This window comes from Tetrao urogallus (assembly GCF_951394365.1).
Source record: "Tetrao urogallus genome assembly, chromosome: 7".
Taxonomy (NCBI): Eukaryota; Metazoa; Chordata; class Aves; order Galliformes; family Phasianidae; genus Tetrao; species Tetrao urogallus.
The window spans coordinates 11,400,879-11,427,696 of NC_136820.1; the positions used below are offsets into that span (position 1 = coordinate 11,400,879).

At 39.4% G+C, this 26,818-nt stretch overlaps 1 protein-coding gene across 1 annotated transcript in view; it reads right to left on the minus strand.

The window, feature by feature from the left end:
* ANO10 (anoctamin 10) overlaps window positions 1-26,818 on the minus strand; it is a gene marked incomplete at both ends in the record, with an annotated part of 121,987 nt that overhangs the window by 7,866 nt on the left and 87,303 nt on the right. The window lies entirely within an intron of this gene.

Genomic DNA, 26,818 nt, shown 5'->3' on the forward strand with positions numbered 1-26,818 from the left:
TTGCATCAAAGATACCTGTAATGAGGTAAATGCACCATCCGCCAAACAGCCATTCCTAGGAAAGGCTTCGCATGAGGAAAAAATGCAACTTGTTTTCCACTAATTGAAGACTGGGCAAAGCACAAGGATTGATCAGTTATAGCCACTGACTTGTGTTTAAAAATACATTTAAGTCAATACCTGTCTGACCAACTAAAGCCACATACCTAGTTGGATAAAGTGCATTACTCAATTGGTCATGGGGATTTACGGCTGACTTGGCTCAGGAAGTTCTCGGGCTGAGCACAGGCAGAGGATGGGAAAAAAACAATAGAGCATGACATTATAATCATCATAATTATACATAAATACACATGCCCTGCTCTTCACTCTGTCCTAGGGACCTGCATAGGGCCTGGCCTAGAGAAACAGCCCGCACGCAGATATAGCCACATGCACAATGGGCACGTGCAGATTGCCAACCTTCCCATTCTCATTTACGACACAAAATTCCTTATAAGCCATTAGTGTCAGAAAACTACAGAAGACTGTCTGGCAAGTACGTACAAGAGACAGAATATGGTTTGAAACAGCCTGCAGACAGTTTGAAAATAAAGTAGAACATCGATTTGGTAGTTTGTAACTCTGCATTCCCCAAGATGATGAAAGTTACAACAGCTGGCACAGTCTTAAATTATAGGTATAATGGCAATTTTAAAAACTACTTTGCTAAGCCTGTATTAATTTTAAGTAACCTACCAAAAGCTCTCATTTACTTCACTGAAGTCAGAACTTCACTTTTTTGTGCTTCCTGAGTTGTGAGTGAATGAAACTCTCTTCTTCCAGGGAGTCACTGGGAAGAAATCCTTTTCACTATGGTTAGCTACCGCTTTTGCTCAGGAGCAATGCAGTGTTTTGTTGAAAAAGCTTGTTTTATTTCACTAGAACAACCAAGTTGCCCTTAGTTACACTGGTGAACCAACGTGTAGGGCTGCACTGCCCTACATACTCTATCAGCTCCTTATTCAGATCTATTTGTACCGCTCTTAGAGGCCGTAACAACATTTTGTGCTTTTCTATTGGCAATTTCTTTACAAAGATTTATGAAATTATTTGGCAATAAAGAGATACAAAAGGGGGTCCTAGCTGCACCCCTACCTCAGACTTTTACCTGTCATTTCTTTAATTGGAGAAATAGCTCCTTGCTCACCCACACCCAGGGCAGGCAGGAGAAGGCCTGCTGGCAGCATGCTGCAGCCTGGCACTGCTCCACAGGGACGAGCACAGGCCTCCTCCTGCCCTGTCCTGCTCTGCTTCTCAAGGGCAGGAGAGGAGAAACGGTTCTCCAACAGCACAGCCCTTCTCAGCTGTTTTATGGGGCTGCATGAAGCACGCAACAAAGCAAAGCCAAGAAACACACGTGTTGGACAGACAGCAGCTATTTGAGTCCAGCCCCTGTTCTAGAGCAGCCTTCTCTTTGCCTCAATGGAAACCAGAGCAAACAGTGCCAGCTTCAGCATGCGCCGAGTTCGGCCATTGCGATTCATGTCCTGTAGCCACACTAATTTAACTCTACCTGACCTCAAGGCTTTGCTTTTAAACATTTCTTACACACTGCAAAGTGCTTTGATGGTACTGGTAACCCAGGGTACCATCACACGCCTGTTTCTCAATTCCAACCTGTCACAACAATAAATATATTCGATAGCATACCACCACAAATATCTAAAATAATGTGTCTTCAACACATTAGCTGTAATGCATTAAAACACTGTGTCCTATTGCTATAGAAACACCGTACAACATCACCACTTGTCAGAAAATGTACTCTGTCCTATACATTTTATAGCAAGACCCATATAAAACAGGTTGCTACAGCTATCAAACAGATCAGATTTTAAAAACACTCCAGCAAGTGCTGTCAAAGGACTCCAAATTAACATTTGAGGCATCATATGATTTTGCATCAGTGAAGTGAGTTAATATTATCCACTGAGTCACTTATTTAATTCACTGTGAATTTATGTGCTGGTGTAAGCTGGGAGGTGAACACACATTTCCACAGATCCTTCAGGGCAAATCAAAGCAAGCAAGCTGGGGCAGGGCAAATAATTACAAAATATTAACAAGCTGGAGAAATCCATTTTCTGCACTTTGAGCTTGATGGTATGTCAGTACTCACACGCTCATGTTTCCTATTTGGCTGACTAGAAACAAAGCTAAGACAAACAGTAAGGATTCCATACACTGTTACAGGATTGACAGAACTGCAAAAATCATGGCAGCCAGTTACATGCCTTCCTAAAAAAGTAGTAATTCACAACTGTAGCTAAGGATTTCTTCAATAATCGAAAGCAAACACCTCTCACACAGTAAAAAGAGAGCACACAAGTTTCATTACTAATAGGAAATAACGGTATTATTAATGGTGTAAAGAAATATATCAAAGAGTAGAAGGAAATGGAATTTACAGGCTGCAGTTTGCAAAACGCCATCACGAGAACACACCTACAAAAGGCATTCAATAGCAACCATACACACAGATCTCTTTCTCTGTTTAGCTGTGTACTGCCTGCAGGTATTAAAAGAAGGAAAAGCGTATGCACACACAGAGGAAAACATAAAGGTGTCTTCAACAATGCTAGCTCCAAAGGAATGAACAATCTCACTAAAACGTCTGTGTGGGAAGAGGCATAATCACCAGTACTAATGGGAGGCTCTTGGCTTTTCTTTGCTGTATGCTTTTCTGTTCTGCTTGTTTGTTTTTAGCTTGAGAATTCCCCCGAGGCCTTCTTCATTTGGAACTTGTGAAATCTGTAAACAGGCCAATGCTACCCCCAAAAGCTTATGAAAAACTCTCACTTCAGACCAGCAGAGGGTTATTTAGCAGACAAAATATTAAAAAAAAATAGCATGAAGCACTAACGTGAAACACAAATATTAAAAATGTTACTCCATGTTGCTAAGCATTAATCTTCAAATAATTTTGTTTTAATTTTGCTCTAGACACAAACTATTACAAAAGGACTTCCAGGAATTTTAAAAACTACGTACAATTAGGCTAATGAAAGAGAAACTGACAGGAAAAGGGAAATTATCATCAGATATTAAACGGATCACTCTCATGCACTCCCTGTTCAGTAGGAAAATAAAGAAAAACAAACACCAATTTAACATCAGATGGAGAATAGGAAGTTATAAAATTAAGCTTATCCCAGAGAAATATGAGTGGCCTCTTACTTCATAGTGTTTTGAAACTCAAGGAGATTTGGAAACAAACCCACTAACTGTCTTTCTTCAGACTGAACAAAAATTACAGAAAACTACTTTCTAGATATTAGGAATTAATTCTTTACTGGGTAAAGAATTTTAAAGGGTTTTAAGGGTGGTGAGACATTGGAACAGGTTGCCCAGGAGGGCTGAGGATGCCCCCTCCCTGGAAGCACTCAAGACCAGGCTGGATGGGGCTTTGAGCAGCCTGGCCTAGAGGGAGGTGTCCCTGCCTATAGCAGGGGGTTGGAACTAGGTGATCTTAAAGGTCCCTTCCAACTCAAACCATTCTATGATTATTATGCAAATCCTCCTCAAATTGTCTCACAGCTCTCACTGTAATGAGAGAGTGTATAATGTATATAATACATATATATTATATGTATATATATAATATATATATTATATATATAATGTATCATGCATTATACATTATAATGTTTCATGCAACTATACAACCCGAAATTTTTTTCCCCCCACCATTTCCATACCATTTGAACCCAGACTGTAGTTGTGCTGATGTTTACTGCTTGAATTGTGTTATTGACATTGAAGATGTCGTTAAGGAGAACTCTGAATTTCTGTACAACTTTCTGCAGCATCCCCTTCCACAGCAAAACTGAATGCAGGCAGCTGAGCTGAAGGGTGAGGCTCATTTGGAGTTATCACTCATTACTGTTAAATTAAAAGGGAAGCATCCAGTAAAAAAAATTAAAAAAAATACAATTAAAGACTTAACATGAAAAGGAATTGGGCAGTGGCATGATAAATAAAAAATGACCCAAAGTGTCTCTCAGCAGATGTAGCCTTGGTCAGGACAGCCAACCTGTGAGGTGATGTGAACAGTTTTTAAGGACAGTCACAAATGACAATTTACTCCTGATCTCATCTCAGGGCTTCCTGTCCTGTTTGAAATGCACAGCTGCACAAGCATATTTTATACTGAAAGACAGTGTTTCAGTAGTACATATCTCAAGTATTCCACACAAGTTTCCTACCAGCAAGCTGTAAGAGAGTCTGGTATAGACACAGCACTCCATTTGCTCCCTGCTTCTGTAAAAATGGAGAATGTATGAATAACAGGAAAAAGCTTTAGATGAAGCAAGATTGGCTCAAAGACTATGCTGAAATATGGGCGGAACAATGGGATTGAAATCAAAGGAGAAGCAGCAGCACCACGTAAGCCAGTACAAATGGGAAGGGAAGTGCCGTACCCACCTCCCTATGTTCTGGAGTTCTGACTTTGGCAAATCAGTCAGAGAAACTCCAGATTGGTATTTCCTGTGTTGTGACAGAACAGCTACTGAAAGCTGAAACAGGCCAACCTCAGAAATGAGTTGATGGCAGTAAAGAATTGCCAGACTTATGTGTGGTGACTGTTTCTTGTCTTTCTCCAGCAGCAAGACAGTAGGTAAAGGCATACAAGAAACAGAAATCTGCATTTTCCAGTTTTTCTGTCCCTTTCTCCTCATGCTCTTTTAGTTCTCAAGAAAGCATTAGTCACCTTGGGCACAGTGAGCAACAGCAGCCCAGGCTTCGTCCTGCCCCAGGTACAGACTAGTGCTACCACTCATCACAGCAACAAGCCTCCTTTGCAAGTCTCTGAGTCAACAGCAAAGGGAAGTGGGGATGCTGCTATCATACAACCTTCCTCTGTATTTGCCATTTGCCACTAACTGCCCATCCTCCTCCTGGTTCAACTTTAAAGGATATATTTTAGCAGTGGTTCTGACTGTTTGTGTAACTGAAGAGGCCAAAGCCTCTTTCAGAAGCACCCCAGGCACTCCACCTGATGCAATTTTATCAACTTTTCGAAGAAACATATTATTGAAACTGCCATTTGCTGAACCTGCTTCCTGACTGTACATTTGATCTTTTTTTGTGGCAGAAAGCACAAATAATATTGGATTCTCTTAGGGAATTGGCAGGGTTTCCACTAAAAAGATGTTGCTGCCCTTCGTTTCCAAATGGATGAAAATCTTTTCTTGATTTGTGCTTATCAGTGAAAAAATGGGGAAGAAAATCCAGCACAGAATTTAAGATTGGTATGAATGATCTCATACGAGATCTCAATGTGACAAACTGGTACCTTCACAGCACCATTAAAATAACCTTGTGTTGGAACCAGATATGCAAATTCACCTGATTAACAAGATGAGCCCAATACTACTTAATACAGAAAGTAGGAAACTGCTTCAGTTTACAATTATTCTAAACTTTTGCCTATGTTCTCTACTATTTCTTAAGCTTCTCTTGGAAACAACAGGAACGATCACTCCCAGAAAGTAACTGGATGAACTAATTAATAGTTTGGCCTGATGATTTCAACATCACTGAGTTATAAACAAGCAAGGGAAACTCTGGGCAAGTTCCCTTGCAGAAAGGTGTCCTCTTACTGCATAAGAGCCTCATTTACTCACTTTCAGTTTCTCAACTTGGCAGATTAGCTCAGTTCTAGGTTTGCTCAACAGCACTTCCATCAATCCAAAGCCATCTGTCTTGCATTCCATTAGGATCTCACCTCACTGCTAGTTATCAAATGTGAGCTAGGGGGACTGAGCCTTTTCAAGAGACAGACTGATAAACTTGACAGCATCCCTCAGAAGGAAGCAGGAAGGACCAGGAGCTACAAAAAGTTTATTTGGCAAGTTTATCTCTCCTTTAGATTACATATACCTGGGAGTACTCTAGCTTTTGATAAAATCCATAACCTTAAGACAATGCTGCAAAAACCCCATCTCTGGGCTTCCACAGTCTTTCAATCTCCTTCAAACAAGACAAGCAGAACAAAACATCATGGATGCGGTATGCATCTCTAGCAAAGGTTCAAGAACTAAAGCAATCACAAGAAAATATCATAGAAATCTCAAGGGGAAAAAAAAGGGAAAAAAACCCCACCAAGAAACAGCAACTAAACTTCATATTTTCCAAATGCTTGTTAGGAAAGCAAGTCTCTTTTTTCCTCTGCAATCCATTTTGCAGGAGATACAGCCTTGAGCAGTTCACAATACACCTATTACTGGCTGAACAGCATAGCGAACTACAGAAGAGCACAATGCTTTGAAATGATTCCTAAAGTTTTGCTTGCTGTCAATAGGAAACTAAATAGAAAAAGGAAAAAAAGAATACTACCTAGTACCTGAACTGATAACCTATTCATTTCCAGGCCTGCTTTTCCATTTAATTCCCATTTATTTTACTAAACCTTTAAAATACAATGTAGTTTACAAAAGTATCTGACCAGAGACCTAAATGCAGTTATCTTCCTCCTGGCTTCTCTAAGCTGCTTTATAGGAGCTGGCATCTAGAAAGGCACGCTTTGGTATGCAAAGACCAACAGTGCTCCTGAAACTTCCTAACAGACTGCTTCTCAGAAACAAGCAGACATTATCTCCCCAAAAGCCCTGCTCTGAAAGTGTTCTTCTCTGCATATCAGCCAGCTATCACTGCGTGCCACATTACCTGCAATTCATGTAATCGCATATCGGAGAGAGCCAGCGCTGAGAGTTACAGGCAGAAAAACTTACTCTTTTGTTTGAGCATGAAGCTATTTGTCTAATGGTATAATGTTTTCTATGTACAAAAATGAATTAGTTTTTCTTGCAAATTTTCTCTTCATGCCAAAAACTTTGGTATTTTGTTTAACAACAACATAATATTGCTTTCATAACACGGCAAAACCAAGTCTGATACTATATGCAATGATGCCTATGTATGCCAGGCTGTAGGAAACTGCAAAACACCTCATGATTTCAGAACATTCCTGGCAGAACCTTACACTGATTTGACAAAAATAAAGTGTCAAACACTTCAGTTTGAGGCATATTTCAGGTAAAGAAGGATAGGAGAACTCCAGCAATGTCTGCTTTCTACATCACGTCAGACTACATTTCAGTGCTTTATAGTCTGTTCAAAATAGAACAGCCTTTCTTCTGCACAAATAATCAGAAAGGCCAATTGCACATTGGAAAAATAAACTTCTTGCTGTTTTTACAAAACAGCATATAATGAATTAACTACACACTGGACAACAGGAATCTAAGACATTCCCCACACTACCCAAGCAGGAAGTTACGTGCTAGTTAAGCTCTGACATGCCCCCTGACCCCAACTATCTTGCTTTGAACACAAAGCCTCTCGCATCACTCAAATTTTGAGCCTTGCTACTTTTCCATGTTAGACTTCAAATGCAGCAGAAATACTGTGGACATGATGCACCACAGGAGAATGAGAGGATAGGCAACATTCATATGCTGTCACAGACATTCAGGTTTAAAAAAAAAAAAAATCATTCATAAACAACCAGCAGGCCTCATTTACTCCAACTAATGTACTCCCTCTTCTGCTTACACACAGAAAAACCCTCATGCTAATGCTTCTCTAACCTTCTTTTACTCATTTTTCTTTGTTTCATCACTTCACACTTCGATTGTTCCATAATTCAGCTGCTGTTCACTGAGATGGGCTACAGCAGATTTGCTGGCAGGCTGAACTACGTGCTGTTCTGTACAGAGTGGAATTTTCCCCAGTCCTCTCCAGAAGTAAATCAGATTTAAAGAGGAAATGTAATGAATGCATCTTGCAGGTCCATTCCAAGCGCTTTGTAACGTATCATCCTGCTCCATTCTCTAAATACTTGCTCTCCCCTCAGGTTTGTTCTTACGTTTTCATAACATTTTGCAAACACAACAAATCTCCCCTTCTAGGGAGGGCTCTTACCAGACAACCAGCAGTTTCACGCTGAGGCTGCGTGTGAATAACAAGATGCAGAGTCTAAATACTTCTTTGCTCATCCAGCACACTCAGAGTTTACATATGCCCTGTTGCCTCATGCTAGACAGGAATAGACTTTCAAGAAGGTAGACGGTAAATATGCATATTAACAAAACACTTCTGACAACTGCAATTATTAATGGGTAGCTTAGCTTTCTCCCTTCAGTGCCTGTCCACATGATCATTCACACTGTCACAGACTCAAAGCAGCACCCTCCCACACATTCATACTCAATTAGGAATTAGATTTGAGTCTGTCAGCTGAACAGCTTACACAGGACTGCCACAAACAGCTTTGGATTTTGGATGTCTCTTAAACGAAAGAGTTGGTAACAGTGGTGAACAACAAGGTTATTTTTCCCATATCAGGGCTACAGTAGAATTTCCTGAGGGTATGTGGCTAAGTGCAGGCCAGCAGCTCTTTGCAAATTGTGATGCCTTGCTATCCAGTTAGTCTCCCTAGTGACAGGTTTATACTGAGTATAATTACCTCCAATAACCAAAACATAAAAAAAAAAAGTCAAGCTCAAGCGTTCCAAGCACCTGGGCACCCACAGTGTAATGAGCAGCTGGACAAGCAAACATCACACATCACCGTGCTGCTTGAGTTGACAAGATGCATTTCCACAAAACAAACATTAATTATTCTTTGAAGCTCAAAATAGCGTCTGAATTTCAGTCCTGGCTAATAACTGCCTACCAAAACATGCAGCTTCCACAGTGACAGTGTGTCTCTTCAAAGCCACCTGAGTCAGATGTCCAAAGTGCAGGGGCCATGAACAGACCATGCTTTATGCTTTGAGCTGCTGGCCCACTTCAACAGGAATCATCCATTTGCAGAAGTCTGAAGGATAGTAACTACCTTATCATCTCTGAAAATCAGTGAGTTGAAAATCAGAGAAATAACCAGCAGCCTATCACTGAAATTGTAACTCAATTCCTTCTACCATGCAGTAAGTGGCTGCCAGATGTTTAATCAAGCCGTATGTACAGCTGTATGTAGACAGAACATAAATCCTGAGGAAACCAGGCTTCATTGGTTCCTGCTACTCATAAGCAGATTGTGGAAACATGAGTACATGAAACCAAAAAGCTCAGCATACATGAAACCAGGCCCACTTCCTTCACGGTATCTGCCCTGTACACACTTGAGAAAAATATTTTCATTCCCCTCCCTGGTAACAACCTCTATTTATCAGTTCTGTTATTTTCACTTGTCTCCTAGCATACAGGTATTGAATTTTCAGATTTCTTTTCTCTTTTTTTCTTTTTTTTTTTTTTTCCTTTCTTTTTAGATGTATCTGGAAAAGGCTGCATGCAAAATAACTTTTCTCCTTTTTTATCTCTGAATGAAAGTTAGTGTTCTATGAATCATATCACAGAATCATAGAATGGCCTGAAAAGGACCACAATGCTCATCCAGTTCCAACCCCCTGCTATGTGCAGGTCGCCAACCAGCAGACCAGGCTGCCCAGAGCCACATCCAGCCTGGCCTTGAATGCCTGCAGGGATGGGGCATCCACAGCCTCCTTGGGCAACCTGTTCCAGTGCCTCACCACCTCTGCGTGAAAAACTTCCTCCTAATATCTAACCTAAATCACCCTTGTCTCAGTTTAAAACCATTGCCCCTTTTCCTGTCACTATCCACCCTCATAAACAGCCGTTCCCTCTCCTGTTTATATGCTCCCTTCAAGTGAGAGTGAGTAAAAGAAAGAAAGTTTAGAACATTTGAACAAACGAAAGCGAACATACGACAGAAGGAAACTGTCAGCAGCATCAACAAAAAGCAGAGTAACTACAGCTTACTGCTTTGATAAACTTGAAAACACTCACGCTTTATAGAAATTTCGCTCTCCAAGGAGCCAGAAGAATAATATCTGCCATGGCAACCGAACAGAGCAGTCTTCTGGCACCTTCTGAATGAGCGTTTAGGAGATTAATTCAATACTGCGAATGATGAAAGGGCTCTTGAGATCCATAACTGTCTCCCACAAATTACCCTTATTGTACAACTGGATGTTTAGAACAGATTGCACATTATCTATATTGAACTAGAGCTTTCACAGCAAATTTATACGAAATAGATTAAGCCCACATGATGTGTCACAGTATTTTCACCCACTCTTTTCAGTGCATTTACAAAAATGGGTATTTTATTAAATGGATCGCTGCCGTTTTGCAGGATTTATTTTTAAGTTCATTTATATTTAGAAGCCATCGTAAACCTTTTCGCTACACAATTTTGAAATTTCTGAAACAGGAAAGTATAAAAAGCTACAAAAGTAAATCACAATGCAGTACCTACACACAGCAGAAAGAATATCACATAAGTAAGCATTATAATATTTTAAGCATTTCACGTTCCATGTATATAGTAAATTGATGATAAACTTTGGTAATAATTACGCATCTTCCTACTCAAACCGCTTTATTTCCAGCAAATGCAGCACCCGACGGGCATGAGACAGCCACTGATGACAAGCAGTTCTTAGAGAGCATTTTAGAAGAGTACATTAAACATCCAGCTGCGTCATCACAGTCTAAATTACTATGGAATCTAGCCTCCCAGGATTAAAGTAATTTAGCATTTTGTTTACTGATTCCCTTATACTGCAAACAATCATTCTGTACAACATACAAACTGGAAGAAACTTGCAGTAAAAGAGGATTTACAGTGCAAATGCATTTCCAAACGATTTCAGCATAAGAGATCTAGTCAGCTAGCTTTAGGAATGCAAAAGCACACGTTGTCTCCTCTGAGACCACTCTAACAAGATCTTCTCTGCAGCACAGCAGCAGCAAACACATGGTACTTCACTGCTGTATTAAATGAGTATCTTTCCAATCATTTGCAGTTATAAGTACCTAGACTACTATGGAGGAGATAAACCTAAATATCAGCCTTATATAAGTTACTCAAGATTAACACTAATAAATGGAATTAATTCTGCCTTGTGTTTGGCAATTGCATCACTCAATAGTAAAAGGCTCTTCACTGAATGCAGGTGGTGTCATTCTCGTGATCTCTACTAACTTCTTGTACTTTGTTACATAATAATTCTTGCTAACTACTACTTAAAATGCTTTAAGATTTTATTAATGAATAAAATACTAGATTTGTAAAGTGGAGAGTCTAAAAAATAGGATAAATTAAAATAAAGTTAGCACACGCAATTCTTAAAGAAGCCCTGAAAGGAAGATTTGTGAAGGCCATGCATCATTTGCAGTGTGCAACTTCCACTGTGCATCTCTTAATCTGCTACATTATTTCTAAAAACCTTAGATTTGGCTTTTGATTTCATTATTTTATCTTATTTTGGCAAAATCTACACCTCCAGAACTCAGCATACATTGGAGAAATAACACAAAATTAGCGAGTACAGCAACAGTTTTGAAAATGCAAGACTTACGTAGTCCGACCATATACTCACAGATGAGACAACTCTTAATTTACACTGCTAAGTACAGATGATGTTTCCTAAGGAATTGTGTATCTGAAACAACAAATGTAATTCAAGAAGTAACAGTTAGGTTCTAAGCAGGAAGTACTTGCTAGCCACAGAACAGCAAAAATGGAAAGAACTTTAAGTAAAGCCGCCTCACTCACTGAGTATCATCTAACTTACCAGAGACAGAGGCAGGAATACTGAAGAGGAATGGAAGAAAAGAAAGGAAAAACCAAAGTGCAACCCTACACGCTGATCCAGAGCACAGAGAGCAGAAAGCATGGTTCGGCAAGTCCCTTCAATTCACTATTTCTTTGTTTTGTCCCACTCTAAAATCACTATACACCATTAACAAAGCCTTCAGTCCCCAGTTCAGGTTTGGTGAATAAGGCTGATAAGTTTTAGGTCTGTTTAAAACACCAAATGTTTTGAAAGAAAACCTCACAGGGATAAAATCTGTGGGCTACATCTCCCAGGAGCACAAGGCTTTTCAATTTAACGGAGCTGGGCTGAAGACTTTTGTGCTTCTCAACTTGTAAAAAGTAATGAAGTGAAACAGATTTGTACATTTCTTTAGACTCAATGGGAAAGCTGCACAGGTTTTACTACCTATATTTTAGAAAACAATTGAGGCTTTCAAAGTCATTACAACAATTGCTCTCACAGATGCATAGCTGCTGATTAATAAAGCTCCGAAACAAACCACTATTTTCTGTTTAAAAAGAATTAAATAGGTTACAATTTCAAGTTAATAACTTTATGGAATTACAAACTGTAATTTGAGAATTCTATCACATAGGACTTGCAGAAGTACTTACATTATCTAGCAAATCACTTCTTCCTGATAGCACTGCCTCGGTACCGTTATTACCCAAACCTACTGTTTGCTTTACAAACAAGATACAGAAACCATAAAAACGCGTTAAGAACTCTAACGTGTGCATTCATAAAATAAAATGTCTAATTAAACAGCAAAGAATCATCCGCAAACATGTAACCTGTACCAACAACAAATTCTTTTCTTCCCATGGTAGTTGAATCTTTTCTGTCCCAGTTCTTTATACCTGCGTTCATCCCTTTCTCTCTACACTAAAAACAGCAACAAAACAAACCATAAGATCCCACAAATACGTCATTGTTAACCATTCCAGTTTGTCCCCTCAACTATATTGTAATTCTCTTTGCTTTCTTGTTCCTATGCATGAAACTAAACATTTTCCGACTTACAAAATTGCTGTGATCTAGTTTTCATCCACCCCCTCCATTACGGCATAGGAAAGCAACTCTTCTCATCCCTTTACCAGAGAAATGCCATGTTTGCTAGCAACTTTTTGCCTCAAAGACTGTTGTTCTTTCATGTTGCCACATTGACATTAATAATTCTTCACAAGCATTTGTAAGCTGTACTGAAAAAAAATAAAATCACTTTGGATGTATAAAGGGCACTGCACAAAACCATGATCAGGTATGAGTGAGTCATCATGCGTCACCACGATGATGCTTTCCTGAGGGGCTGAAAGCTGCTCATTAGAACTAAAGGTAATTAAATCTGCCAAAATACCTGATTTTTCACTACATCATCCGGAGTCTAATTTTTGCTTATATCTTTCTTATATTGTACTTAAATGTATTTGAAAACGTTAGAGAAACTTAGCTATAGATATCACCTCCTGTCTAGTAGCAGAGAGAGAAGTTAAGCATGCAGCACTAACTGCAGACACTGATTCTGAGTGGGGAATATACTTTTAAGAAATGAGTTTCTCCCAACTGAGTGAAGATGTACTGAACACTGTACAGCACGTTATGAAAGTCATCCGGATATTCTGAATGAATGTAAAATTTATCTTTAGTAAGCTGCTCTCAGAAGCTTTGTCACTTAAGCATCTTCCACGTCCTCAGTTTGATAACTGAGCGTTGCCTTGGAAACAAAGACTACTGTCTATCCTTTTCATTTAAAGGAATTCAGTCTATTTGAAGTCAAATTTCCAACTGCTAATTCTTTACCTGTCACAGGTATAAAAGTTTTGAGAGTAGAACCAGAGGAGTTTGTTCATAATAACTGTTCTGCTTTCTTAGTTCCATTCTTCTAAGAATGTACCTTTTTTTTAAATTATTTCCACCACTCTTAGTAAACTCTATTCTTGTGTACTACTGTTCTGCAAGAAACTCAATCACGTACTTTCCTTCTGTGTAAACGGGTGATTAGGATAATAGAGGAAGCAAACAGTGAAAACTGAAAAACCTTTATGTACAAACAATCAAATACATAGATAAAAATAATTGTGATCCTAGTGCTCTTTAAATTCAACCAAGATATTTATTAAGTAATTAAAAATTAAGAAAAAAAACACAACTAAACAAACAGGATAAACAAAAACCTCTGCTCTCTATTTTTAAGCACATGTGTTTGTTTAGATAAAAGGACACAAGATGAGGTGTACCACTTATAGACATTCCACTCAACTATACCAGTTAAGTCACATTATTTAAACGCAGCTTAATAAAAGACACAAAGAGACACCACCAAGCAGGATCTTTGATAGGGACGATATATTTTCTGAAGCTCAAATCCAGCCTTGTGTTAATAAGCCCCTTATTCACGCTTCGATAAACTGTGACAGATCTCATTTTGTCCCTCGCTTGGTCAAAATATAAGGCTTTTCATTTTCAAGCAGAATTGATCTTATGGACCAAAGTCTTAGCTAGTGCCTACCAGTGAAGATGTTCACACTTTGGCCTAAGGCACTCATCTCCAGATTCTCTGCATGCACATAACAGAAAGGAAGTCTATGTTTTGGCATACATCAATTGCAACTCAAAGTTTTGTTCCTTGGCTGAATTATCTTTCAAAGGAATCTCTTTTTATCTGCTCACCTTCCTCAGTAACTAGCTTATCTAAAGTGAAATCTCCCACTGTACCTATATAATTTTTAGTGTGCATACAGAGGAGAGGATTTTTCTTTCCTTTATTTGCTTTCACTAGAGATTGTACTTACATTTTACTTTCAATTTTGCTGTGTTAGTCAAATGCTAGTGCTATGTAAATATATGCTCCTTCTTGTAACAGTTTTATACTGTTAAAACAGCTTTTCTTCCTCTCAAACAAGAGTATCTTAAATTTCTGCATCTCACTTCAACAATTTAGGATGTATGGCAAGGATCTGTACACATGGATACAGCAGGCATCGCGACTGTCCTTAGACAGTACAGAAATACTGTCCATCACACAACAGACAAAGCAGCTGGCACCTTGAGAGCACAAAAATGCAACAATTTCATCCAATAGCACGCATCTTCTCAAAGCAATACGAATCTCAAGCTTACTGCAGCTGTACAACAATGCTTCTGTTGTTATTGAGCCATGTTTGGAAAATGGCATTATCCTCCCTCACAGTGTTTACAGATTCACACTACTGTAGGTTGTTGTGTTTTGGTTTTTTGAGTGGAGTAGTGACAAAGCACAACCACATGGCATTCAATCATCACCCAGGCTTCAGAAACCATGGTTTCTACTCAGCTGTTTAAAAAAAATTCAGTGGCTGGGCCTGCTCACATCTGCATTCCCTATTCCCCGTCAGTGAAATTAAACCAGTCTCCACTTTAATATTTCAGGGCTTAACAGATTCAAATATACAAAAAAAATTCTCATGACCAGCCTAGCCTTTCTAATCAAACAGCACAACCTTCTACCATACAGTAAAACCTTATTTCCACATAAGCTTTTGCAGCATCAAGGACATAAATTGCATATATACCCAGAGGGGGAATAATTAATATTTAAAAAAAAAAAAAGCCTGAAATAATAAATAGAAGTCCAATAAAAGAGCCTCAGAATGATTCAGTAACACAATTACTACCAAAATTGTCACTGACAGGCTGATTCAGTATCACCAAAACACAACAGTAAAGGACATTAAGGACGTAATTAACATGTGTACATAAAGGTTATGGATAAGGACAAGTATACGGGCACAGGATTCAGCATATTAGGAAATGCTATGCACTTCTAATAGACACAGGAGAATTCAGAGTTAACACAATTCAGCAGATGAAGGCAGGAATCACTCCATTTTTTTACTATGAAGACAATGTAATTGCTTGATTTTGGTATCTGTGTAAAATTAAAAAACAAATGAAGCACATCTTACAGGCACCTTTCCTGTCACTCTTCCACCTCCCCACAACTTTCAGTTCCAGGTTTGAACATTCACACTTTTGTTTTCACTATGCTTTCTTTTCAAGCCAGAACACTCTGTTCTCATTGAAACGAAGGCCTCCACAGCAGAGTATTTTGAGTGCTCTAACCAAAATGTGCGTATAATGAGGGTAAAGTAAATGCAGTTTAATCCATTTGAGAGGCTGGGAGATGTTATTGAAATACTGAGTATTATGATGAGTGAACAGAATGGGTTCTTTTCTTCCTTAGTTCTTTGTTTGTATCCTAATAAAATCAATATAAACAAACTACCTAGCAGAGCAAGGCTAGCATGGGTACTTAAATGACTTTTTTCAGACCATTTCTTTTCCTGGATTAATTCCATTGTCACCATGTGTAGAGCTATTGAACATTCATAGTGGCAAACAAATGGATGTTTTCAAAATACTCACTCTATAGGGACTAGATGTGCCTAGCAGCTGATGAGAGTTCAGGGTGAACTGCAACAAGGCAAAGAGTGCATTTATTACATCAGGTTTGTGAAACTCACTGCCTTACAGCCTGATGGTGTCTTTCCCATGGAGGCTATAAACATTAAGTACAACAAAGAAACGCAAAACCAAGAACACTGAGAGAGTCTGCACACTAAAATGAATCAGCAAAAGAATCCCTTAAGAATAAATTAAAACAGTCAGAATAAGACAAAAAAAATGGTACAAAATACGACAGATTAGAGCAAGAAGGAGAGAAGACCATTTTAATACCTAATAACCCCCATAAACTACATTTATTTTATAGTCACGTACTCTTTGTCAGTAACAGTCTGCCAGCAGATCAACGACAGAACCAGAACATGTAGCGAATGCTACTACCCCTTGTTAATCTACAAACTAAATGCCAAAGAAACATTATTTGCTTTGTACTTTTTTTTTTTTAAAGTAATATTGAATGGATTTTGCTGTGATACACTTGACAATGGTATGGCTGCTCTTAAGTCCCAGCTCTGGAAGGAACAACCAGTTGCTCACTTCTTCAGCAATTAGGGGTCAGAAAGTTGCACAACTCTGAAGAGGCAAAGAATTAGGGTGCATCATAGGATACATGCAGACAACACGTCCTGAAGAACAACCCATTACTAGTATGGCAGGTACATCATTTCTATTCCCCAAACAATTGCACATTATCGTGTGGACCAGAAGTGTGCGAGAAATGTTCCATTTAAACAGCACAGAGACTGTGGGCTGGTTTCACAGGGCAATCATCCTGGATACGAGAAGTCAGAACAGATTTAAGTTTTTTTCCTTGAGGAGAAAACTCAGTTTGTATTATGCTAACAAAGCAAAAGAGAAGGTGCTTAGAAACCAGGAAATGTGCAAGTTCCATGGCACTGAAGGAGGAAAGCAGACTGCAGAAACTCCAAAATGTTTCTCCATGAAGTTAATGGGAAGCTATGATTGCTTTAGCAACAGCCAAAAACTGCTCAAACAGCAGATGTTTGCCAGAGGAGATTGGTTTTAACGTTAGACTGCCAACAGAAAGAGCTGCCTTCATTTTACTTTGCAAGGTAGTCTGCATAAATTTTTTCTTTTTTTGATTGACAAGAAGTTCTGAGCTATAGCTGAACTGACCCCAGCTCCGACAGTGGGCTGCGTTAACCCAACTGTCACATGCTGGACACAACAATACTGGTGTGAATGCAATCGTGCGAAGCAGTGTCCGGCAGGGCAATGTGGCTGCAGGCTGGACCTATAGCAGAGCACTAGCACAGTTTGCACCAGGGACATTGAGCCTCAGGCACATCCTGTTTGCTCAGGAATTTCAAGGCTTGTATGATTGCAGGATACAACATCCAAAAGATCTCTGTAATAAAAAAAGCATTTCATCTAGTTTGACAGGATGTTTGACAGGTACGAAGGCTTCAGCTTAGCATGATATTGAACACCCTCAAGTCCAAAGCAAAGCATTTCCGGACAGAGAGGAAGGGATTCTGCTGCTAACCTGTTTGTTTGGTAAGTGGCCACCATGGTTCTCCATTAGTGCTTGGCCTCTGGAACCTGAAGATACAAGAGGATGTCACTTCTGTATGCACTGGTGCTCGACAAGACTGGGATAGAAATATTTTCTGTGAAGATCCCATGCCATGAGTGTTCCACCCCCCTGACTTTTCAAAGATATTTTGAGACAAGGCCAGAGGTAAGAAGAGAACGTTTTTGCATATTCAGTTCTTATCATTCCAGCAGTTTCAGGAGAAGAGAACATCTTGTAGAGCTATCACCTGTTACCACTACTGAATACAGTGATCTTGGCCATTTAACTTGTAACAGAAATTAGATCTGGCACACTGTCAAGAAGGTGCTGCTATCTGACCAAAGACTGAGAGTCATGTTCATTATCATCAAACACCTTTTGCTCTTGCTCTTAAATAATGATGAATCAAAAAAGGCCTCAGCAGATTTTCCTCACCTTTGCTTTTCTCCCCCTAGAGAAATATCCATTCTCCTCCCTACAAGTGAACTCTAGTTAAATCTTCACATTTTGCTAACGGTATAAAAAAGCTAACAAAAGCTGAGGTACAATTCTTTTTGGCAAATTAAAAGCAAAGAAATGTTTAATACATCTGTACAAGAACAACGGTCCCTTTTGGCTGGGCTTAAAAACTCCTCACCATCTCAAACAGTACTGAGAAAATTCCCCTGCAAGATGAGGTTCTACAGATGAGCTGCTCTTTTAAACTGACTCAAGAAATTAACTGAATGTTATCTTGACGGATTTTGTTGTTCTTCCAGGCCACTCATTTCTTTGGAACATATACGTTCCTCTCATGTAAAGCTGCTGGTCCTGCTGTGGAAAGATTCAGATGCACACGTGCTCACCAGGCCGGCTTCAGGCAAGCGGCAGCTCATCCCAGAGGAGCAGCAGTGACCCGAGCGCAGGCAGCCTTTATGTAACGGGCTTATGCGCCTTATGTAACTTCCCCACGCTGACAGCCCAGCATCTCCTCCCAGCAGCTCCTGCTTTTCAGTCCTGGCATTACCTGCCTTTTAAGGAGGAATCTTAGAAAACAACCTATTGCCACCCCCTGGCCTCCCCAGACTACCTATGTTGACGGCATCGCACCAGCAAGCAGCAGAAGCTCTCCACTTTTTAGATGTTTTCATATATACCCCTGCAAATACATTCAAAGTCACAAATTATTCTTCCTGACTGATGTCCATGCACAAGAATAAGATACTCTGCTCTTAGGAATGTGTTCTATTTGGCTTTTCTAGACTGTTTTTACAGCACACAAAGGTTAATTTTTTCAGCTGTGTTTGGTTAGAATTCTTTATACCTTTCAGAAAACAGAATATGTAAAAGTAGTCTTTCAGAAAACTGCAACAGTAAATTATTTGAAAGCACACATTCTGATTAACAGAAGTATTAACTCCTAGCACATTCTTATAACAGAACACCCTCCTCTTGCACCACTATTATTATATTTATACTGGCAGAACACAAAAACTATTTAGCTGGAGCGTGTCCAAAAACACTGCACGGAGGACGCAAGATAATTCAACCCAAAAAAGCTAAGAGGCTTTAGCATTAAAACAGACTCTGAAATGTTGTATCTTAGTGCAATAGTTCTGCCCTGAAAGCTGCCCACTATGATTGCTGTTTGCTGGTAAACATTATGCATGCAATACAAAAGCAGATGGAGGGTAACTTCTAAATGCACCTATTCCAGAAAAAAGTGGCTCCCTGTAATCAGTTGCATTTTTTCAAAGATTGCATACTGTGACTACAAAGAGGTTGCTAAAAAGATAAAGGAATACAGTAGTTAAAAGGGAAAGATGTAACAAGCGTTATGCAGAAAGGATTGATACAACACTTCCTTCCACTATAAAGTTACTGGAGTTTGGAAGGTGGACTTTTAAGTGTTCCAGTCCCAGGTGATAATCATGACTTCAGGTTTAATGGCTTCTTCTGGTGTTTTCTGTTGTTGTTCTACAAAGAAGTTGAAGGTCATTTGTTATGCTGTGCCACGATCTGAATACAGGCCATGAGCTCAGCCACCACCACCAACTTCTGCCTATCTCATCTCACTGTAAACAACAAACTCAAAATTCAGACTTCTAAGGATTTCTGATAGATTTACTTAAATGTGGACATCTGCCTGGCTCCTGCTGTGCTAGCAGAATGGTATTACGGTCTCCAAGCAAGAGGATTCTTTGAATCACTTCTCATTATTTGGCCATTTATACACATAGGAAAAGGGGAGCTGAGTTAGCTAAAACCCTGAAGCACATGTTTTGATTAATTGTCTTAAAGCAAATTTGCAAGCAGCATTAGAAAGTTAAAAGTAAATCAGGCAGTAATATTTTTCACAAAACCCATTTAAAAAAATCATGGAAATTCAAATTCACAGATTCCAGAAGTCAAAAAAGACCTCAACGATAATTCAGCCCAACATCTCCTGTCATATGTAAAAGCTAATGAATTTTTCCACCAAATCTGACTAGAATATGCTAAGTCAGCTGCAAGTAATCAACCCGCGTCCTTCACACCAAGAATAATGAGTTGCAGCACTTCTTGCCAAAGGACACTGTGGATGCTAAAGCTAAAAATGGTTCAAAAGGAGAAAGCACAACATCATGGAATAGAAAACCATTGAAGATTCCTACATACAAAGGAACTGATTAGGCCTAGGGAACTAGAATTAAAGATCACTGAAAGGTTGGAGACTTTTAGTAAGATGCACAACATCTGCCTGCCATGTTTTCCTGTTCTTTCCTAGGCACCTGTAGCTAGGTAGATACAGCGTGCCATCTCTGATAAAGGTTTGCTTTGTCCTTAATACAGCAATTCCTCATGCACTCCATTTCTAATCTGGTCTAGCATTCATCTGTTTTCACAGATCCAAAGATGTACCTGCTTTATGAATGAATGCATGCAATCTCTAATAACAGTCACTGGGCCACACTATGCTTTTCTCAAGGAAGAAGCCCAAGCCAAGCCAAAACCCTAATGCAGTATGTTACTCAGCTATGGGGCCTGAGTAGCTGCTATGGGACAGTAATTTGACTAAGGGCCAACCCTTTGCATGGCCTAGTAGGCAGGTGTCCCAGTAGGACACCTCAAGAGTCAGAGGCTTTCAAAGCCTGAGAGCTCTTGCAAGGCAACCTTATTTTTTGTTGTTTTTGTCTAGCACTGGAGAATAGCAAGCAACAATTCCACCTAACTCAACTAGATGAGAAGCCTTAATGTACTTGATATTTTTTATGCCTGGTTGTTTTGCACATGTATGGCACAACTTAAAAAAAAAAATGTTATGGATGGCCTACCTGTTCAAACACAGCACCCTCTGACCTACACGCTTATGCCAACAAAATAAACTGCAAAATGGGGAAATACAGAATGAATATAACTGCTCACCTTCATCTTGTCATCTGAAAATCATCTCTCTCAATGTATTTTCAACTACATAAACTTTCAGGTGCTGGGGGAAGGTGCGGAATTAGATTCCAGAAGGTGAGAAAAGCAATGGTCCATTTAACACCTTTACAAAGAACCCACATTGAAAGTCTGAAAAAATATCTGCTTAAGGACTGTTCACACATACAAAATACATGCAACTTAAGTCATATATATAACTTATTATTCATGGGGACTATGCAATCAAAACAAAATTTACACATACAATATAATGCTATTCTTATGCTATTCAGATGAGAAAATACATTCCACTTCAGAACAAATAGAGTCAATGCATACATAGAAAAGTCTTGCCTACTTGGCATACCTATTAGCCACCACATTGAGGTGGCAGATACAAATCAGCGTGCTATTTTTCATGCAACAAAAATTACAAATATTCAAGGCCCCACCAGCAAGCACAGAGATACCCAGTGTTCAAAATAAATAAAACCCAATGGCTGCATTGGCAATAGCCATCATATTTGAAACTTCCTCTTAGAGCTGCCATGATCAGTCTGTACAGCATGTGCAAAGACTGTCATAGAGCAAGTGCCATCACTAGCAACACAGACACCCTTTCCCTTCCCCCTCTTTAAGGAATTCTGTGGACTGCTTTCCAGCTAGTCTCAAAAAGAAAATCTGAAATTTTGACACGAGATTTCATTTTGTCTCTTGCTGTACTCCTTTGCCTTCTCAATATATGGTGCATCCATTATTGAAAAGCCTGCAACTGCAGACACGTGAACGTCCTTTAGAAAACTGGTTAACAGAGTTCTTGAAATCAAATCTCACCATGCACTCTCATTTATATGGAAAATGGAAAAACCTCTTCCCTTGTATTCAAGCCAGTTCACATATAATTGGGAACCCCTCTGGGTTCAGAAACTACAAGAATGCTGCGGTTACATCAGGCTTTCAGCAGGAACAACTTTAACCTAGATTTATCCTATCCCCTTACTCCAGTTTTCCTTGTTGAGATCACACCTTGCAATGATCTGGGCTGACAGGCAAAAAGAGATAACTGAAGTGATTGATACTCATTCCAGCACCAGGCTCTAGCTCAGACTTGAAAAAGCTCAAGTGAGCCACCTTTCCAGAGTGACTTAACTGTTACAGAACCAAATGGACAGTTTCATCCTTGGCAACAGTCACAGAGAATGAAGGGATTGTTGGAAAAGATGAAGCTAGAGAAGCTCAGAAATAGGAAGACTTGGTACAATTTCACTTCTAGCTGAAAAGCCGTAACAGAGAACACAAAAACTTCTTGTCCCAAATTAATTATGGACTTCTGATTTTGTATTATTCTCTTTCAAGGACCACCATTCTGGTTTTGCTGACACTTTGATAGGAAAAGTATTTTCCAAAGAAAAGACCAGCACTAAGGTATTGATATTCAAAACATAGATACATTGCCAAAATTGTTTGAATACAGCTCGCACTCCTGAAGGGTGTAAGACTTCCAGTGTTTAAAGAGCTGTGTATGAAAATATAATTAATCTTGCATTACATTTGCATTATATCCCTGCAGCTACCAAACACATGCAAATGGCACATTAAGAAATGTTTGGAGGCATTCTGACTACTCACTAGGGAAAAATTGCATTTGCAAAGTTAAATTAACAAGTTCAGGCTCTAAAAAAACAAACCCAAACCAGCAAACAACAATTATTAGTAACAGTTCTATTTTCACATCCACTGTAAGTTACATTTAGTTGCAAAAACCAGTGGGGCCTTTAAAAGAAAGCAGTCACAAAGCTGGAAAAAGTGAGACTCCATTTCTTCAAAAAATACCATTTTTAAGGCTGGCTTTGTTGTTTTACTTTTTGGTCAAAAAACATAAAGCAGGTGCTTTATTTCACCCCATTCTGTTTTAACTTGAATTCATCAAATCCGCCATTTTACCCAGAACTTCATCAGGCTTTCCAACAGGCTTTCTGATAGGTGCCTTCCAAACTCTTGACTAGCTGAATGAACTCTTTTCAGTCACCTCTCCTGACTGACTGCTTGTGTTCGCTCAGCAGTGCCAAGAAGCGCAGAACAAGCTTCTGCTTTTTGGATCAGCGGCGTTTTGAGGGCAGTCCTGAAGCTACAGATCATCCTTTTCTGAGCCCCCTAATTCCAGTAACCGTAACACTGAATGAGGCAGTAGTCCATTGAGTTTGTTGCTGCCTTACAAAAAAAACTGCCTCCAGTTCCCATTTTGCAGAATAAAATAGCAGGATGTTTAGCACTCACAACTCGCACTCTCCCAGTGTTAAGGATTAAAAATGGTTCCCATTCTCCTCCTCCCAGAAAAAAAAAAAAAAAAAAAAAAGGACATTTCTGTGGCTCACTGACAGTTCAAGCAGCTCTGCTGGCCCATCACAGCCACAGCCTCATTCTGAGACACATGACATGCTTATGACGCTTACTAAAGTGGAAAACCTCTGCCAGAACAGCTTTCTGAAGAGGTACAACAGGCAAGCATAAGGGTCTTCTTGCACTGGGAAACATCTAAGTTAGCAGTATTTCTGTGGTTTGTTCTGAGCTACAGAAAGTTGTGCTCACAGAAGCTTAAGGCCAGTGGCCAGAGGGCCAGCACTTTCAACTTCGGTGTATTCCCTTGAGAAAAGATGTGATTAGCACTAGTGTGAACCTTTCCCAGGGGAAACAGCAAGGTCTAGCCACTGCTGTCAACAAGAACAACACTCAGCAGTTACTAGAGCTGCCACAGTGCAGTGAATTGCAAACGTAAAGCATTGAAACTGCAATTTTTATTGGAGAGAATAGTAACTCTCACATGCCAGAATACCTGTAAAAGCAGGGTGATAAAGCTGAGGCACTCCATACAACTGCACCTAGGCAGACAGCAGGCCCCCGCCTATTCTCTCATCATCCCTTCCAAACAGAAAAGCTAGTTCATGCACTGTCATGTTTTAAAGAAGTCTCTGGTCAGAGATGATGCTGTGATCAGTCACAATTTCTTCTGGATTTTGTATTTCCTGGAAAGGGGACTGAGACCACCAGGCTCACTTTCAGGAAAGGGATGACACTGCTGGGGAAATCTTAGTGAACGTCACACACCTACCCTTGCTTTAGAAATGTTGTTATTATTTGTTACGTTGGAAATCATTAGGGGCACTACAAACACAGTCTAAAGCACTGAAGTAACTGATGTGGAGATTCAGAACACTGTAGAACATTAAGCAGTTATAAGCAGGTGGTATGACCGCCATGGAAGACACTGCATAAAAAAGCTTTCAGAACTGAGTAGTAGCTGCACTCTGTGAAAAGATACACCATTCCTCACTATTTAAAAGATTACTTTTTCCTGAAAAAACAGCAATATGAAAAAGATACTTCAGAGTTCTTTCTGTATTTCATGCTCAGAAAGTAACCGAGCATGAAAGTGACACAAACAATTATTCTGCTTCAATTTATTTCTCATTTGATTTGCCTGGGTACACTGAACTCTTTTGTCTACTCATTAAACTTCAACCTGTCCAGAAGCCAAAACACTTATGTAGCTTTCAATGTTACTAGAACATTGCTCTAAAAATGCTAGCTGTACAGTTCTCATACTAGTTTTACAGCACTGAGACTAACCCTACAAATATGGTCATTCCTGAACCACCCAAGAATGAACCCAGTGCTCTCTTGCTGCTTGCAGCACACCACTATTTGGTCTCTTCCTTAAAATAGCAATTAGACCAAATAACATAGCATGCTTCTGCTCTTGCAAGAAATAGATGCAACATAACTGAGTACAGCTGTAAAGCATGTACTTTACAGGGAGAAGGGAGAAGGTCTTGTGCAGGTCTAACCCTCCTTTAGAGTTAGTTAGCTTCCTTCCAGTGCACTATGTGATGTTATGATGTGGAATACCAATAACCAAAAATCATAAAACCATGACAATGAGGGATCACAATGTTTACCACAGTAGCTGACGGTGACCATTTCTCCTAGCTCAGCATCCAAGCTTCCTTCCAAGTGACCAAAACAGCAGACAGAATTTTAGGGATTGCGATCAGGATTGCTCCTGCTCCTCTTCCAGCAATCTCACACCACAGTCTCCTGAATCCGCTGCTGAAGTGCTAAGTTTACTCTCTGCTTTACCCTTCCCTCCCCCCAAAAAAGTAAGAGTATAACCAGCCTGAAGGACAAGTGGGAAACCTGAAACAAAGTTCACAGTGGAGCACATTCCCCGGTTTTGATTTAAAAGTTTCAAGGATTTTGTCTGACACTGACCACAAACACTGAAAGTATCAAAAATATTTTCAAAATAAATCAAATTATTACAAACTATTCAACAGTCTCAACATAAACCGCATGAAGAAACGTTTAAGAGAAGCATTTCAGAACTACCTAAAAACCTTTCTTATCGACAGTTTGGAAAGAACTTCAAAATAGCAGTGCTCGTACTCCCATGTAAAATGTTGGTGTTTTGTTGATGTTGTTTTTGAATTACAGCATTTTTCATCATATAGGAGTTAACAAGCTTTAATGATTACCATTAGTCTCTATCAGTGAGCTGGAACACTGTACTCCCTGAAATCCTTTTCAAACAGACACTGACTCTTTATAAGGATTTGAACACAGAACAGTTACAGTTCAACTACACCAGGTAGAAAGCAATTATCTTAGCATAAATGAAAATCTGAAAGTGCTCACCCTGCCTAAAGTTAAGGATCCCAAACATAATCAATACAACAGCTCAAAGCAGCTGCATTAGGTTCCCTCTCTAAACACTACATACAGAGCTTAATAATTTATTTTGGCATCTTAGAGATTTACAGTCTGATATTGTTAGCATCCTTCTAATAGCTATATCCCAAGACAGTGGGGTCTAAAAGCTTTGGAAAAAAAAAACAAACAAAAGAACAGAGATCACTTTTTAATGTAAAGCTCGCATGGAAAAACACAATGATATGTGAGTCTGGATAGCATTAAGAGTGTTACACACTTCCAGAACAGTATATAAACCATTTTCTCTGCAACATGACACCACAGCACATTTACCTCAGACTTTTATGTCTGTTGTTTTAAACAGGTATTCCTGTTTGCTGATTTTTTCTGTGTTTAAAGTACCTACCAAGGCACCTAAAAACCAGCCAATATTCTTCCTGAATTCTGCAAGAAGTCTGAAAGTAATGGATGAAAACTGCCAGGCTTCTGGTTCTTACTGAAATTCAGATTAAGCCCTGACTGCTGACATATATACTCATGTTGAAAGAGACTCAGTATATATTCCAGTTGGAATGTCATAATCAAAGGTGACTGTCTTCACTTGAGCTTAAGGTTCCTGTGGATGACCTAGTTTTGCCTGCTTACAAAATGAAATCAGAGAAATAATAACTGAAATTGAATTGTGGCCCTGCTCCTTTTAAGATCATCTAAAAAGCACAGAAGATCCATGACTAGCTCCTGGAAACCTCACACCGAAGTACTAGAAAAGGCAAAAAAAAACTGTCAAGCATTACATTCAACTGTAATCTAGATTTTATTTGTTATGGCTGATTATGAAAGACATTGCTGACCTCAATAGTGATGTTCAACCACCACACGAGAATTGGATTTTTATAACTAGAAAAGGCAGGACATTGTTTTCAGACTTGGTTTGCCCAGAACTAAGAGATCATTTTGTCACAAGCTTCTACGTTAGACATTCCAGTTCTACACAAATACCACAGATCAGAGGTTACACAGCAGCACCTGGAGCACACAGACAAAGGATGTGCTTAATACAGCACTAAAGGAGTCT